Source organism: Phyllostomus discolor, chromosome 2 (genome assembly GCF_004126475.2).
Source record: "Phyllostomus discolor isolate MPI-MPIP mPhyDis1 chromosome 2, mPhyDis1.pri.v3, whole genome shotgun sequence".
Taxonomy (NCBI): domain Eukaryota; kingdom Metazoa; phylum Chordata; class Mammalia; order Chiroptera; family Phyllostomidae; genus Phyllostomus; species Phyllostomus discolor.
The window spans coordinates 176381993-176400836 of NC_040904.2; the positions used below are offsets into that span (position 1 = coordinate 176381993).

At 40.8% G+C, this 18844-nt stretch overlaps 1 protein-coding gene across 1 annotated transcript in view; it reads right to left on the reverse strand.

Moving 5' to 3' along the window:
• FGD4 (FYVE, RhoGEF and PH domain containing 4) overlaps window positions 1-18844 on the reverse strand; it is a 211972-nt gene that overhangs the window by 184885 nt on the left and 8243 nt on the right. The window lies entirely within an intron of this gene.

Here is an 18844-nt window from a genome sequence, read left to right on the forward strand (position 1 = left end):
TTCTGCTCAGTCTTTCTCTTGACTTATCAGGAAAAAAATCTCCAGCTCGACTTGGCCGGTGCAGCTCAGTTGGTTGTAGCATCACCCTGTAAAGTGAAAGGTCACATGTTCTATCCCTGGTTGGGGCACATGGCTAGGTTGTGGGTTTGGTCCCTGGTCTGAGAAGCATGCAAAAGGCAACCAATTGATGTTTCTCTCTCACACCAACGTTTCTCTCCCTCTATTTCTCCTTTCTTTCCCCTCTCTCTAAAATCAACAAGCATGTCACCAGGTGAGGTTAAAAAAAAAATCCCCCTTAACCAAGATGAAACGAATTCTTCCACACTGAGAAACATCCAGGACCTGTGTGCTCCACTGATTGTGAATGGAGGTCCAGGCAGTGCAACAGGGTCAGTGTCTTCCATTTCTGCAAAGCTCAGACTTTGCACTGGATATTTGAGGGGTAAGGATGAGACTATTGGATTTGAAGATACTTTTTTTTTAAAGATGGGATGTCAGTTTTATTTTTTTAAGGTTTTATTTATTTATTTTTAGAGAGAGGGGAAGGGAAAGAGAAAGAGAGAGAGAGAAGTACCAATGTGTGGTTGCCTCTTGCACGTCCCCTGTTGGGGGCCTGGCCCACAACCCAGGCATGTGCCCTGATTGGGAATGGAACTGGTGACCCTTTGGTTCACAGCCTGTGCTCAATCCACTGAGCTACACACCCAGCAGGGCTGAAGATATTCTTAATGACCTGTCACAAAGTGAACTAATTGAAAAACCACATTTGATGGTGAAATATGAGCTTAGTTTACTGTAACACCATGTGCTGTTCATGGAAATGGAGGACCTACATCCTGTTTACAGTCATCTGTTTACTGTGGCTGTATGTACACAACATGAGAGAACTTACCTGTGAGAATCGTTGCCTAGAAAATGTCTGGTCATTTGAAGTGATGTGGGTCTTTGGTTTGTGGTCAAGTGATAGCTGAAAGCACTGAAGATAATTTGAAAACTCCTGGTTTATATTAAAACAATAGCCCTCTATGTTTTTTAAATGTTGCTAATGGATATAATAAAACTGACAACAGGTTTTCAATTCAATCTACTTTCTAGGTATTCCATAAATTGAATTTTGAAGAGCAATTACCAGTATTTGAGTCTGCAGTCTTCATAGTAGCCTCTTTCAGAGGAAACATCTGCGGTTGATTTCAATGGTACCACCTCAAATTAAGTACAAAATCAGATATTTACATTTCACCTTGTTTCAGTGTGGCCCATTAACACTCATGAGAATAATATTTGCTTTACTGAAGTTACTCTAAATGTATAGTTATTCTTAGATTGTTTCAAGTTGAAGAGTTTAAGTTCAGAGTTCTTTATTTTAGTCTTGTCTTTAAAGTGAAAAACTAAATAAAACAACCAGCAGATGTCAATTAAAAAAAGAAAGAATTATGGGAACTTGTCAAAAGGTAACAGAAGCCAACCTGAAGGGAAAGTAACACATTATAATGTTAGTAAATGATGAGTACACACTGCTATAAATGAAATAAAGTTTAATGAGAAATGAGATTCTAAAGTCTCAAAAGTATTTCCTCACAAAATACTATTTAACTACAAAAAAAGAAATAATTACGTATTTAGTTTTAGAGAGAGGGGAAGAGAGTGAGAAAGAGAGGGACAGAAACATCGACGTGTGAGAGAAACACTGTATGAGACCCCAACCAGGAGGTGCCGCAACCCAGACATGCGCCCGGGCCAGAAATCAAACCAGTGACCTTTCGCTTTGCGTGACAATGCCCAACCAACTGAGCCACACCAGCCAGGGCCAAAGAAAGGAGTTTTACAGTAGAACAAGCATGGTAGAAACCACCTGAGCCAAGTGATTGACATGAACCAAGTGATGACTTAGGAAGTATCCTGAGCAATGGGACAAAGACAAGTAGTGAGTCTTATCAATTGGAATTGATAAGATCCAATCAGAAGAACACAGCATCTGTTTTGTGGTGTCCCTGCCAAAGATGCCTATCCTAAATCTAATCATTGAGGAAATTTCAGACAAACCAATTAATTGAAGGGCTTTCTACAATAGCTGGCCTTTCATCTTTAGAAGTGTCAAGGTCAGGAATGTCAAGGAAAGGTAGGATCTGTTCCAGAGTGTGGGAGACTAAATAAGAACAGCTAAGAGCAATGCTGGGGTTAGATGCTCTGTGTTCCCAGGATTTTGCCATGTGTTAAGCAAGCAGCAATTGTCCAGGACTTTTAAGGGTGGGGCAGAGAGCAGGTCATGTATGGGAGGCCCCACTGGGACTGCAGGGCACTTTGAGTTCACGCCAGAGTCGATCCTGTACACCCAGGGCAAGGCTCTCCTCTGGGACAATGCCAGTGAGTTCAACCTCGGCACTCTCAAATCTTTAGCAATTAAAGAGTTTTTTTTGAAGCCCAAGTGTAACCACATTTGAAACCAGAAGACTGTCTCTCTGAACTGTGCACTACATTATAGCTGGACCTGAGAACAGTGCAGATTGCTGATCTGAAGACAGTGAAAGGTAACATGTGCTTTGACATCAGAAAAGCTGGCACTCTGCAGGGATTTATGCCTGGTTCTGTGTCTACATTCAGAACCTGGGGGAGGATGAGCCACAGCGGCTGCCAAGCATGCGACTGTTCCACCCCACCACCTACTGGAAGCAGGTGCTGTTTATGGTGGGTGAGCCTGTTCTCGTCCACACAGGGGGCGTGATCTGGGCTCAGTTGTGCTGCAGAGAAACCCAGTGTGGAGGAGTCACGCGTCTGTCACTTGAGCTGGCCTGTTCCTTCCAGACAAGATTCCACATTGCAGTGTTAGAAAAAAAGTCTTCCTGATCTGAAGAAGGCAGTTAAAGTTCTGTTTGGGAAGCAGTGTGAGCTTATTATGGAGAACACAAAGGAGTGAAGGAAGTCACACCCCGATGTGAACACTTGTTCTTCTGAAAGCCTGTGAATGCTCACTCTGCCTGGCAGGTGGTAACTCCCTTCCTTCTCTGTGGGCTTCCAGGGAGAGCCAGACCAATTAAATGACATTGGTCTAATCAAGGTAGCATCAAGTATATAAAACAAAGTGGACTCATTCATGTCAACCAAAATGACACTTTGGTTCCAGCGGGTAACTACCTAAGTCAGAGCGGACACATCTGGCAAAGAGATAGATCTGTCCATGTGGTCGGAACAGACATGTATGGCAAGGAGACATACTTACGATATTTGCACACGTGGTCTGAGCAGCCGTGTCTGCAGAATTAATTAGGACCACCCATAGATAGGCTCCTGGGGAAATCCCACACTTGCCATCAGTGGTGCCAAGACACTTATTAAGAGGCCCAGAAGGGTGGAGTGCACCACTTTCAAGGTATAACTGAGGCAGGCTCCAGGCCACTGCAGAGACAGCCGAGCTCCACCCACCACAGTGCTGCTCCACGCCCCACTGATCTCCCTTGGCAGTGGCTGCCAAAGACTCTGCCCTGCTGGACTGAGGACTTTGTCTGCCCTGCTGCCTTCATGACTCCAGAGGTCCTTCCTTGCGATGCTGCCTCCTGGACCTGCAGACTGAGACTCTGGGGCTCAGGTTCGTTATCCCCCATTGGTTGCTGTGTGTGAGTTATGTTTCTCTTAGATTGTTAGTGTGACTAAGATATTAAGGTATGTTGATGTTCTACTTCGAGTAAACCTGCCTTCAATAAAACCTGAGTGAACAGCATGGTTACTCTGTGTGACTCTTGTCTACTCCTTGGTGCCAGGATGCTCAGCAGGCAGCAAGCCGAGCAGTTGCCCAGCTGACTTAGAGGCAAGACTGTATCATGAACATACGCTTGTGACAGCTTCACAGACAAACATGCTTGGGCTGCCCTCACATTGTCACTGCCCTTGTCTGTCCTCTAGAAATAGTTTGTGTTTCCAGGTGTCTGCCCACGATGTCTGCAGTACTAACCTGTGGGTAGGCTGGGGACACAGTGTTTTACACTCATAAGACACTCCCGTCAGCACTGTATTCCTGTGAAAGTGAGTGTTCATGCATTAGGTGTTAATGGTGTCCTCCCTATCCTGGTTCATCCACTCAACATGCACGGTGTGGGGCTGCACCAACCCATGCAGGACCTGCAGGCGGCAGTGCATGCGCTGGGGCTCTGCATGAGACAGTACAGCTGTAGAGGTGTTTTCCAAATAAATCATGGGTTGGTGCAAAATACATCTCAATAAATATATATATATATTTTTAAAAAGCAATATTCAGAAAGATGGTGCATTAGGTAGTCAATTTACTATCAACTCAAACAGGGAAAAAAGGTTGTATGTACTATACTTGCAATTTTTGTACACTTGGTATTTTTTTTAATTAAAAAGGTATAGAAGATTATGCCCAGTGTAATTACCCTCAGCAATCACCGACTTTGATTTCTGTACCTCAGTTTCTCAGCCTACTTCCCAAGAGTATTATGAAGATTTAATTGTATACAAATATGATGCTTAGTATACTTACTAGAAGAAAGTTTAGTTAACACAGAAGATATGAATTTCCAACCGTACTTTAGAAGTATTCTACCATCAGGAGATGTCCTTTGGCTTTGGGTGTTCCCAGTTTTTTTTTGCACCTCTCCATGCATCTCCTATAATTCAGCCCAAAGGAAGTGATGAGGCTGCTCCCATGTCCCCAGCATCCTACCCCTCCCTGCCCTTCCCTTCTGTCCCTTCATTTCCTTCCTTTCCTTTCCCCTCACTCACAGCACATTCAACTTCACGCACCCTTTGTTTAAATTCTGAGTCCCACTATATCTTCCACTCGCCTTCCTCATAATACCTCTAACATCATATAGCAAGCACGACGATCTGCTTCTATTCATATCTCTTCTGATGATGGTCTTCTTGATGGCATGAACCTGAATTCATCTTAGCCACCATCGTACTTAAATCAGAGCCTGGCACCTAGCAGGAGCTCAATAAATGAGTTCTGAGTGAACGAATTAACCAAAAAGAATAAGCAACTGAAGACACGAAAGGGACCAAGATTACCTGAAGATGTGGGGACAGGTCAGGCAGGCATCCACGTCCAAATCTGCTGAACTGTTCATTGTCTTTAGCCGCCTTCTTCCCCTCTTAAAGAGTGGTCAGTTGTTGGTTGGTTGGTTGTTTTTTAACACACACTCTCGTAAAAACAAACTCTGAAAATATATACCTTTTGGTGTTCCTAACACCACAGGAAAAAATAAATACATTTCTCTTCTACAGTGATTTCAAACAACAAAATCTGAGCGCCGGCGAGGCATGAGGCACCACACTGACCTTCCAGGGTGAACAAATCAGACACAGTGGACGAGGGCGAGGGGCAGCATCTTTCCTTGTGTGTTCCCAGTCCTGCCTGTCAAGTATTTGACCAGGTTGCACTTTTGTAGGTAACAGGTGAAAAACAAAGCGCATTATTCAAGGTAAGTGATTTGCCTTGTAACACTGAGCAAGTTAGTGGACTACTTGGAACTAAAACGCTAGACCTTTTAACTATACATTTAACTCTTAGTTATGTCAGACTATCTCCCATATTTCAAATGGACAATCTCATTGAATGTATAACACAGCAGTGTCAGTACCACAATGGCGTCTCCATATATCTCAAATCTAATGCTTAAATAAGGGAAGAACAATGAACTTTAACCCTGGGCAGGTGAAAGAATAACTTTAATAGCCTTTATGTGAATCATTCCACCACACCCAGAAACTATTTATTGAAAATATAAAAGGTGATTCTAAAATATGAAAGTCTAGTGAAGGAGAACCAAAGTTTAATAGACCAAGTTCTTCCTGTACTGAGTCAACACCTTATGCACTTGAAAGATGTACGAGGATTTTCTTTTCAGCCCAGTGGCTTCCCCAGATGAAAAAATGGGTGGCTGCTTATAGGAAAGTAGTAATTTCACTGTACAGAGGAGTTGTTAAGGATCAATAATCTGGTTGGGCAAAGGGACTTATCTTTAAGTTGATTTTTCTTATTTTCAAATTTTCATATTCTCTTTTCATCTACACTGCACAATTCATGTGGGGAGGTTTGGGGGTAGGGAGGGGGCTTGCACAGATTATGGGAAGGCCTTGGCTTTCCCATAATCCTTTACTCGGAATTTCTCCACAGACCAAGGTTGGCAGCTCACCGAATAAACTGCTACTCGCAAGTATCAGCCCGTGCTTCTCTCTCTGGGCAGGATAACTGCCCATCACAACCCACCTCTAAATCCCACCTTCAGCCCCCAACCAGTGCCTTTTCTTCTGTGGGCTCTTCCTGGCCCCTAAGGTCTTTGGCACCCTACATCTTCAGGAATGATGACTTTCCAGCTTGTACTGAGGCAGGATAGTGAGAAGCTAGGAAAATTCCTTGGCAAATAGACCAGGGAAACTGAGACAGAGAGCTGAACAAACTGGCTGAGCAATTCACAGCCAGACACAGAAGGTCACCCTCCTAGAGATACTATCTAGGCCTTAGATGTATTTCAGCTCCAGGGCCAGAAAAGCAGCAAAACCAGGTGGGTGACGCCAGGACCAGCTGCAGTGACTAATGACTCCCTGCCCTGGTGCTGACCAATCAGTAGAGACCACGACTCTGAACGAGCCCACCCAGAAGCAGATGAATATTCCACAGAAACACTCCCCCTGGGATCTCCTTTAGGATTCCCACCTGCAAGAGAGACAAAAGCCTCAAGACAAAGGACCCACTGTGTGTGCTTTCCCTCTGGAGAGCACACTGTGCTTTTCCCTTCCCCCTGCTTCTTCCCCCAAAGGCAGGCATTTACTAACTTTTAAGGGTGTTTCATGAGACTTGCAACCAGGGGAGCAATGGGCAGCAGCAGCTGGTCCTGGGCTAACCCTCTAAACCTGTCCCCAAGGCCTCCTTTTCTCTTCCCAGTGAGCTAAGGCAGCCCCGCCTAGGCTCTCCTGTAGCTTCTATGCTAAGCCCTTCCTTGTTTCACTGCCCCCAGCTTTAATAAATGTATTGTCATAGTCACCTGGACACATGTGGTGAAATCTTTCCTGCAGGAAGTCAAGAGCCCACACACTACCACCGGATGGCCCTAGGCAGACTGGCTCAGGACCAGGTCCCCTGTACGGTAACAGTATAACAGGTATTGACGTCTTTCCACTGAGGGTGGAAGCATGTGTCACACTGCCTAGGCCAGAGGGTGCACATGAACAAACAGCCCATAGGCATGGTTGGTTTGGTCCACAAAACAAAGTCACAGTTTGTCATTAGCTGCAACCACTGAGACATTTTACATTAAATTCCAGTCTTTAAGCTTCTCTAGAAAAGCTGGAAGTTCCGTAGGAAAGAGGTCCTTACAAGAGCTATTTTGAATCTGTGTTTAACCAAGAAGTTTTAGACACTTGGAAGTCACATGTGTCTGAGTCACAACTCAAAGTATATAGCCTAACACCCAGTGCCAACCTATGGCTCATTTTCACAATGATTGCTTATACCAGATGTGTCAATTCAGTCCCACATAATCAATGCATTAAGACCTATTGATGAAATGTAACAACTATATTTTCTAACTGCCATTTTCAGCACCCACATAAACACTTTTTTTATTACAGTTGCCATGCAATATTATATTAGTTTCAGGAGTATAGCATAGTGGTTAGATATTTATATAACTTACGAAGTATTTCCCCCACCCCATAAGTCTGGCACCATGCATAGTTATTACAGTATTAGTGACTTATTCCCTATGCTGCGCTTGACATCCCTGTGACCACTGTGTAACTGCCAATTCATACTTCTTCATCCTTCCACCTCTTTCACCCAGCCCCCCAATGCCTCTTCCCTCTGGCAACCACCAGGCTGTTCTCTGTGTCTGTGAGTCCAGAAACAACAGATTCGATTCAACAATCCTGTCATGACTTGCTTCCTTCAGCTTTACCCACATAAAAAGCCATTGTACTCGAGCAAACCAATGTGCAACCTAGTCATTCCTCAGCAATGGTCAAAGGGTAGGAAGGATGACAGACCAAGTCAAATTTCCTGAATTCCTATTTTACACCACAGAAATAGCAAAACAAAACAAAAAAAAAACTTGATATAGGCTTTTACAAATACTACGCAGGTACAAACTTACTTTTAAAGAGCTATGCAATGAACATTGCATATGCTTTTAAAGGTGTTTTTCTTTTCCTTGTAAGGAGTGGACAAACAGATTTCACTAAAGACTTCACAAGACACTAACTTCTTTTCTGTAACAAATCTCAGTGTGGCAAGTGCAGGCTTTTCTACCTTTTGAAGGACCTTTGGACCATTTTCACGTTTCATTAGTCTCACATGTTTTCAAGGCCAGTCTCCAAACACACACAGAAGTCTTCAGCTGGCAAATGTTGGATCTGCTCCGGAACCTGCTCATAACGACCCTTCTCTTCTATCTCAGTTTGCTAATGAGCTTTTGTGAAAGATATTCCTGTAAGTCAACCATGTCTATTTATAGTATCAACCACTATTTCAAATACATGGTACACAATTTGGGAGAAAGCATTTAAATGTTTACAAATTTAGGACAGAGTAGCTTCTTAAAAGTTGCCAAAATCTTGATGCTGAATTTGGAAGAAATGCTACCGATTCTCTGTTTGTTCCTCACCTCAGGTCTTATCCAGCCAAAATTAAATACTCCTGAAGAGAGAAAAGTCCTCTGCCAAAAATCTTCGCCTAACTTGGAATTCTGCGGAACTGTACAGAAACAGTCCAGCCCCGGCCAGGGAGCTCAGCTGGTGACAGAGTCATGGTCTGAACCCCAGTCAGGGCACGCACAAGAATCAACCAAGGGGTGCATAGATGAGTGGGGAAACAAATGGATCTCTCTCTCTCTTTTTCTCAATCAATCAATAAAACAAAATTTAAGAAATAATCCAAAGTTTTTCCATCTCAGAAATCAACCTGACAACTTTAAAAGGGTAAATTTTGTTATCTGAATGACTATATTTTGCCATGTATAATGTGCACTTTTTGTCCAAATTCTTGAGAGAAAAATAAGGATGTGCATTATACATGGGTAGTACTAATTCCATATCTTTATAAATGTTTTTAATTCTTTTATTTATGCTTATGTGTTAAAAGTATAACCCAAGAAAGCAATAATGACATCCATATGCAAAATAATTCCCTGGAATATGATCATCAGCTTTGTTTCTAAATATAAACAAACAAATAACTGAATTGAAAAATTAAAACAAAAGATTTTTTTTCCTGAAAGTTTGGGCCATAAATGTGGGTGCACATTACACACGGCAAAATATGGTACATCTCAGTAAAGCTGTTTTTTTTAAGTTGGCCTGTCACTATTTTTTAAACACAATTTATTACTTTAATTCGGTGTTAAGCTCTTTCAAATAGTTGTTTCTTTTTCAAAACTGCTATCACAATCCAATACAAAAACCCTGAACCTGAAAGCTGTATTGTTAATTTTCATCTGGCTTTTTGATGACTACCAGTACTGTTTTCCCAGAATAAGACTTCCCTCACCTGATCACCTGCTTTTCACAGACCTTTCTCAGTCATAACAAGCAAACTCTTTGAGGAACGTGAGCTCTGAAGAGAAAGCTCTTGCTTGAAAAAGAGGTGGGGATAGGAATGAAGGGAGCCACTGTGGCCAGGTCCCAGAGCTTACTGTTTAATGAACTCTGCTCAACTGGGGAGGGATGGGGGAGTTTATTTCTCTTAAAACATACCATAGCCCTGGCTGGTTTGGCTCAGTGGATTGAGCGTTGGCCTGTGAACCAAAGGGTCACTGGTTCAATTCCTAGTCAGGGCACATGCCTGGGTTGCAGGCCAGATCCCCAGTGGGGGACACTAAAAAGGTGACCACACACTGATGTTTCTCTCCCTCTTTCTTCCTCCTTTCCCCTCTCTAAAAATAAAGTCTTTTAAAAAAAATACCATAAAGCCAGGTGGCTACTAGCCAAGCACTCATAATTTGGATCACTTAGTAATTTCTCTAGAAAAGAACTGATCCAGAAGTTTGATTTATGCAGATGGAAGGAGGCAGGAACCACACAGTTTAAGATATGTCCGGGTAATTTACACATTACCTTGCCAAAGATTGACAGTTTCATTGCATGTAATCTCCTCTCTATTATTAGAAATACTTACCTAAAAAAAAAGTCTACCTACACTAACAAGCTACTAACCAAAACCAGGAAGCCATGTGCATGGAAGGAGGGAATGAAGGAAGGAGGGAATGAAGGAAGGAGGGAATGAAGGAAGGAGGGTGCATCCACTAGAAACAGGAGCTCTCACACGGGCGGGCGGAGGGCTCCCTATTTTGACTCTCAAGGAACACTTAGCACCATCTAAACCCCCTGGTATCTAGGAAGGAGAGGACAGGGTGCTGCTAAACATCCTACAGCTAATACAGATGCCTCCTTTCATTTTTTTCATGACTCCGTTTCTTTTTCTTTTTTTCCCTAAAATAGGATTTCTTTAAATAAGTTTCCTTGGTCCTTGTGAGAGATGATTCAATTTAAAGGTGCTTTCAACTGTAACTTTAAAAAGTGTACCTGTGTTATGTAACCAAGTATCCTTTGACTGTAGCTATTGAAGCTCTTCACATCACTTAATTTGGGGGGTGAGGTGGGTAACAAAGCTCCATCTGTGAAAATCTCTGTCACTGGTGGGGTGCAAGGAAAAAACAAACCAACCTTTGGTCAAGCAAAGGGATTAGCTCTCCAATACTAACTACATTTAACCTGACCTGCATGGCGAGCTGAGCCTTTTCCCTTGGTTTCCTATGGTTCCTTACACACGGCCATCCCTCTCCGGTTCTTTTCATTACCGCTACATTCTGAAACTTTCTGTCTGCATTTTTAAAATGGAGGAGACTCTTAAAAGCTTGGTAATTTGTTCTGACTCTGTAAATTTGCATTAGTTCTTCCTTAGCCACAGAAAAGGTGGTTATCCTGTAACTAAAAAGTCAGGCTCAGGTGAGCAGTAAGAATTTGAATACAAATAACTCTTTACAACTGGAATATTTAAAATAGTTTTCCCCCTTCCTGGTACATTTCATGCACATAAAAAGAATTTTAATTCTTAGGCTAAATTCATTTATTAGCTACTTTGAAATAGTCTGGTCTTCTCAAAGAAGCAAGCTTTAATCACACTTCTTCAGGAAGGTCATTTCGTTCATGTAAATTAGTATTTTCCTGCAGCTGAGCCCACTCTGGTTTCTTTATGAGTGCAATTAACTTAATTGCCTTCTCAGCTCTTTATGCTAGGAGAATGGGGACTACTTGAAACTGTTGAAGATAACTGACATTTAAAATGTGATCAACTTGTGAACAAGGTTCAAATTAATTCTAAATTTAAAATCTACACAATGTGATGAGGCACCAAATGGTGTTTTGACCGATTTTTCTCTGTATACTGAATATAAGTCATAGAGCAGTGAATGAGATTTAAAAAATCAAATATAATGATGAATGATAGAAAATTTTTGTTCTGCAAGGAGTAGCTTTACGTCGTGAGAGTGTGGTGAAACCAGTTCAGAGAGCTGGCTCCGCAGTCAGTCTGGCCTGGGCGAAGATCCTGCCTCTAGTCTTACAGCTCTGGGAGAGTTGCATGACCTCCCTGAGGCAGTTTCTTTATAAAATTTGGATAATGAAAGCACTTATTTGGTACGATTGTGAAGGATTAAATTAAGTAATACATTTAAAGCTTAGTACATTTACATATTCAGTACTCACTAATGCTAGCTACAAATTTGATATACCAGTATATACATACCCATATTTTGCCATGTATAATGAGCACTTTTTTGCCCAAATTCTTGAGGGAAAAATAAGAATGTGCATTATACATGAGTATAATGATTACATACCATGGGTACATTAACCCCATGTATAATGCGCACAAAAACGTGGGTGAACATCTTGCAGGGCAAATATGGCATATGGGTGTGTATTTTAATTGGTAATTGGAATTGGCCTGGGACCTTTTGAAGTTATCTGAAAAAACTCATATAGCAAAACTTTAAGACAGATACCTGTGGTATTGACTTGAATAGAACCAGCAGATTTCATATTCTCAAATGTTTGCATTTGCTCCTAAAATCTTGCAAAATGAACTTTTTAAAAATAAATCAGATAATATGTGTATCAATTTTAGAAAGAGAGGAAAGGAGAGAGAGAGCGAGATCAATGTGAGAGAAAAACATCAATCAGTTTCCTCCCATACATGTCTGGAGCAGGGATCAAACCTACAACATTTTGCTGTATGGGACAATGTTCCAGCCAACTGAGCCACCTGGCCAGGGTGCAAAATGAACTTTTAAAAAGATTTTTTAATTAGTTTTAGGTGTACAACATAGTGGTTAGACAATCATATACTTTACAAAGTGAACCCCCTGATATTTCCAGTACCCACCTGGCACCATGCACATTATTATAATATTATTGACTATATTTTCTATGCTGCACTTCACATCCCCATGCATGCCTATTTTATAACTACCCATCTGCACTTCTCAATCCCATCACCTTTTTCACCTAGTCCCCCAACCGCCCACCCCTCTGGTGAATATCAATTCTGTTCTCTGTATTTATGTCTGTTTGTCTTCTGCTTATTTGTTTATATTGTTCTTTAAATTCCACATAAGTGACATCATATGGCAGTTGTATTCCTCTGACTAACTTATTTTACTTAGCATAATACCCTCTAGGTCAATCCATGGCAAAGTGATCTTACATTAACATTCAAAGAAAACGCAATATCTTTTTCCTTTATATCTTTTACAAAAGAAAATGAAATATCTTTTTACTTGTTTGGATGTTTTGCGTTTCACCACTGTGTTTTCATTGTCAGCAAAAGTGAAATATCTTTTCTAAACACACAGTCCTACTATTGCACATTATTTCACTGCATCATTCCCACATGTCACATACACATTCTTCTTCACTGTGGAAATTAGTTTTTCAGAATGTCATTGCTCTCCAGTGATGCAGTAGGAATATGCAGTAATGTTCCTTCAGACATTTCTTCTCATCTTGGAAAACATTAAATTTTCATTTTCTTTATAGAAATGGCTTGGAAATATCAAACATCTACTAACACGGCACTTACCGGTACATAAGACAGGTTTGGGATAATGGTAGTAACCAGTAGAACATCAACTCAAGTTGAAAAAGAAAAAAGCACATACTCTTGTAATAATATTGAAAATTCTGTACTTTACTCATGTTAGCTTCACTCAGTAAATTCTTTACTCTTGCTTTTAGTGTTTCCATTGCTCACAGTGGATAAAAAGCCACAGATTAGGGGCGGAACAAGAGTGGCTCTGGAGAGAAGTATCTACAAAAGTGTGTCACTTTTAGATATTACAGGAACTGCCTAACATTTTGACATGACAAATAGAAAAAAATTACCATACCATCCAGTATTTCAGTAATGAATATTTACAAGCTTATCCTTGTTATAAAAACCGTTTCAATGCCCTGGCCAGGTAGCTCAGTTGGTTAGAGCCCCATCCCTATGCACCAAGGTTGCAGGTTCTACCCCTGGTCAGGGCACATACAAATCAACCAGTGAATGCAGAAAGAAGTGGAACAACAAATCAATGTTTCTCTCTCTTTCTCCCTCCCTCTCTCTCTCTCTAAAATCAGTTAAAAATAATTTTAAAAAGGTTTAATATTCAGCACTGTACACAGCAAGATAGTATATAATTTCTTAGATATTTCAACTGAAATATTTTGCAATTATAATTTCATGTACCAGATGAGGGATATAATGTAACATAATAGAAGTGGCATTCTGGCCATTAAATTATAACCAGGTTTTTTTTTTCTCCTGTGATTTCCATTGGACTATCCCTGTCAATGTGAAACCAAAAGAAACAGATAGACCTGGTTGGTGTGGCTCAGTGGATTGAGCACCAGCCTGCGGACAGAAAGGTCATAGGTTTAATTCCCGGTCAGGGCACATGCCTGGGTTGCGGGCCAGGTCCCCAGTTGGGGATGTGTGAGAGGCAACCAACTGATTGATGTTTTTCATATCAATGTTTCTCTCCCTCTCTTTCTCCCTCCTTTCCCCTCACTCTCTAAAAAATAACTAATAAATATCTAACATCTACTAATGGGTCTTAAAGGGTCTTAAAGTTCTCTAAAATGAAAGCAGTTGAGAAACAAAGGATTTTCTGTAACACTGGTTTTGATGGTTAAGATGACCATCAACAAGACATTTGGTTGGTGTGGGACTTCTCAGGTTGGCACTGTTGACGTGTGGGCTGGATGACTCTGTTGTGGGGCTGTCCCTTGCACTGCTGGAGGTTTAGCAGCACCCGAACCTCTCCTCCCTAGATACCGGTAGCTCCAGATATTGCCAAATATTCCTTGAGAGGCAAAATTGCCCAGGCTGAGAACCACTGGTTTAGTTGTGTATTCAAATTAGGCATTGGACTTTCATAAAATATGCACTTTGAAAATGTGGCAGTCAACTTAGGATTTCATTCACTCACTCAATTAGAATTCCACAAACACCTAATATGAGCCAGGAACTCTTTCAGGTATTGGAGAAATAGCAGGGAACAAGACAGGTATAGTCCCTGCTCTCATGATGCTAACTAACATAAAGGTTCCTCTTCCTGTTAAACATGTTAAAGTGACTCGACAAATTACGACAGGAGACGATGAAGAAAGATTCTCTGTATATACAACTTTCAACCTGGTGAACCAAAGCCCTCATGCCAGCTCCTTTCTCTATTCTTAAATAAGTTTCATCCCACGTTCTGCCTCCACCTGTTCTTGTCAAGACAGCAGCCCACATGTCCCAGACGCTGTGGCCCAGACCTGCCACCCTACTTCTGAGGTCTGTGCAATGCTCTCTTGCACCACCTCCCCCTACCCCAATCACCTTCTTCCTGGCTCAGAGACCAGCTGCCTAGCGTCCTGCAGCCTAAGCTTGGCAGTCTGTACCCTGGGAGTCCTGACTGTGCCCTCCCTTTGAAGGAGAGAATGCAGCAGCCAAAGCCCCTGCTCTCATGGGGCTTAGTGTGTGTACTGGGGCAGGGGACTGAAAATAGGATTAAAAAACACAGAGTTAGAGAGTGGTAAGTGTTGTCGTGAAAAATAAAACAAGGTAAGGAGTATAGGAATGGGGCTTCCTTTTTTACATAAGGTAGCCAGGAAAAGGCCTCAGTGAGAAGGTACATTTAAATAAAGACATAAAATAGATGAATTCAATAGTTTTTAAACATTGAAAGTAAGGTTTATTTTTTTAACATTTTATTTATTTACTTTTAGAGAGAGGGGAAGGGAAAGAGAGAGAAACATAAATGTGTGGTTGCCTCTTGTGCGCCCCCAACTGGGGGCTTGGTCAGCAACCCAGGCATGTGCCCTAACTAGGAATCAAACCAGCAACTCTCTTGTTCACAGGCCAGTACTCAATCCACTGAGCCACACCAGCCAGGGCTGAAAGTAAGGTTTCAAGTGACTGAAATTTCCTATTGGTCAAGCCTTTTTGGGTGTACAATAAAAAGTGGTATCACATGACACATGAGCAAAGAGAAGATATTAGAAGCAAAAAATTAATAAAGGGAAATTATTTTCTTAATCTATTCTTGGGGAGACATTTTTGGACAAAAGAAAATAAGCAAATATAAACTTTTTCAAAAGTCCATAACAAAGCCTATTTTCTGAATGAGTCATTATAACATTTGTAAGAACTCATTGTAAGGAACTGGCTTTGAGACCCAAAACAAGGAATAAAAATAAAATCCTTTTGCCGATGAAAATGTATAAATTGTAGTGGGACCCAGGAAGCTTGATCAGAAATGGACAACTAACAAAAGATCCGTGGGAATGAATATTCTGAAAGAAGGGCTTTTAGTGCATCAGCGATGCATGGTGTTGCCAATACAATTTTCCATAAGTTTACAGAAATGAGTCACCATCAAGGCCATAAGTAACAGAAGCACCTCACCCACCCCTGCCAGCTCATCACTTTCACAAACTATGACAGTTGCCCACTCAAAGAGGGGGTTATGTGAATATCTCCTAATTTTCTATTCCTTTTTTTCAACCTTCTCAATGCCCACAATATAGTTAAAGAAAATATCCCAGGTTAACAAAAACATACAAGTTGGTCATTCAGTTCCTAAACTTGGAAATGGACATCAGTTCTCAATGAAAGGGAGCTTAAACTGGGCACCACAGGGACTTCAGAACAAAGGTTGCCATCATTGGCAGCTTCCTCCTTGCTTCCTCCTGAACCCTCCTCTTCCCTTCTTTTCACTGTTTTCATAACCAGTGGCCTGAGTTTACCACTTTCTATAAAAGGACTGTAGAGGGGCCCTAATTAGCACCCTAGTCAGTTCCCTCGTTCTTGCACAGTGGACAGCATCTTTGAATATAACTACTCAAGCCCAATTTTTTATTACACTAAGATGTTAAGGGTAAAAACAAGCTCTGGCTAATCCTCTTAGTTACAAATATTAAAATGGTTTGCCAACATATACAAGTAAGATCCTATTAATCTTTAGTATTACATAAAGACATGCACACATATACACGTGTATATATAAACACATTCTATTATATGGCCATGCATTATAGTTCTTTTTAAAAATGGGGTAAAAAAGAAATACAGTTTTGCCTATTTTTACCAAACATTGAAAACTAACAGATTTTTTGCAAATTAATACTATTTATGTAACTGCAAAGTTTAGTGGGTGATTATCACCTAACTAATGAGATATGATACAATGCAGTCAAATGAGTTCCTAGAAAGCAGCAGAGGGCTTGAAGTGGGTATTCCCAAGAAATTTGGTTGCACAGCAAAGGTCAGGAAGCTATACTTGTTTCCATTTCCAGAATCTTTTCTAAAAATACATTTCTCTTCCTCCTTGAAAGTGTTTTTCTTTCCCTTCCTCACTACCTACAGTAGATTATAAAGTTGTTATTTAATACTCCAGATAAAAATATAAAAGGAAAGTGTTTCTCTATTAATATAGATCAATAATGAGTATCTTTATGTTCAGAGATGACAAAAACTGGTAATAAGAATAACAAAGTTATGAGAGATAAAAGTACAGGGGTTAAGAGCACTGGTTTAAATCCTGGGACCCCCTCCCCACCACCATGTGAACTTGGACAAATTATTTAATCTTGTCCTGGCTTCTGGCTCCTATTCTGAGCAATGGGAATAATGAGTCCTATCTGTGATAATTGAGTTCATGCACATCAAGCACTTAGGACCCTGTCTGACCAACAAAAGAAATGCTCAATAAATAATAGCTATTTATTAGTATTATGACTCTCACAATTGTAATTATAATTAAGAGGGCTGAGCAATAACTAAAGGTACAGAAGGGACAGCCACATATAGTGTGTGTTGGGATAGAGAAGTAGGGAAGTTGTTAGTCAATGTTTTCAGTCATAGAATCCAGGAATGTATTTCATAAGCTTTACTATTATTCAGAGGCAGTAACTATTGTGCAATTATATTTTAAAATTTAGGCAAATCTACATTTCAATGCCTCACAATTCTCAAAACACCATCAGTTGAAAGAAGCATCTTTTTGAGAAGTTAAAGTGTGAAAAAGGGTACCTTTCAGATTTTGATGAAATACATTAAAAGATGAAAAACAATACAGTGATATTTCGGGTATCAAATATTCCAGTCTCGTCTTTTTCTCTAAGAGCTGGAAGCTAAAATCTAGCTTCTGATCATCCCTAATTTCTGCCTCTCAGATTGTGTTTCAAGACATGCTCACTAGAGATGGACAGAAGAAGAAAGGAGGACTTTCATTAGGAGTTTTGTCCTTGAAGGCCAAGTTCTAATAGTGAGAAACAACAGGAAAAAAAGGCTATGAAAGACAAAGAAGACAGCAGAAATAGGAAGTGATAGAGCTATACGGTAATGCAACTTCTGCCAGTATAAGAAAGCATTTTGGGGTCTGTCAGTGGAGGAGCAACCCAGACCCTACAAAGCCCAATACCTCTCAAGGTAAAACTTCATGGCATCAACAAGAATGCCAGAATAATATAAACAGTTGAACTAAAAGGGACATCTACTCCATAAATTCTCAAAGAGAACAAAGTATACTATTCCTACGCCTTTCTTAACACACCCCCGCACAAAATTGCTGCATATTCCCAATAGGAGCATATGAATGGTGCAGACATGGAAGGAAAGCTGAGAACCACCAATTTCAGGGCATTTAGTTTGCAAGTGCGGATTACTGATCAGAAAAGGTTACAACACAGCCCATAAGTCATTTAGCCTCTCTTTAAGTATTCTCACTTATTAGAAACTCAGGACCACAGAAGGAATCCAATTTCATTTGCTGACAGTGTTGTCAGAGAATTCTCATGTTGCAGCAAAATGTGCCATGCTACTTTGGGGTTCTTCTGTTTACTCAATATTTATTGAGTTCCTGAGTAGACCTTGAGGAGCAATTGAAAAGATGAGTTGAGTTAGGGACTGGTGGTGCAGGTGGAGTAGAAAAACAGGAAAGAACATCAGTGAAGAAATTGAAGTGGTTGACCCTGGCTGGTGTGGCTCATTTGACTGGAGCGTTGTCCTGCAACTGAAAGGATGCAGGTTCAATTCCCAGTCAGGGTATACATCTAGGTTGGGGGTTTGATTCCAGGTCTGTGTGCATATGGGAGGCAACCAATTGATGTTTCTCACTTACATTGATGTTTCTCTCTCTCTTTTCCTCTCTCTCCTCCTCTCTTTCTAAAAAGCAATGAAAAAATGTCCTTGGATGAGGATTAAAAAAACAACATAAAAGTAGCCTATTTAAAAAGAAAGAAAGAAATTGAGGTGGCTGGCAAGAGTGAATGCAGAAGGATTTTTTTCTATAGGGGTGGAAGACAA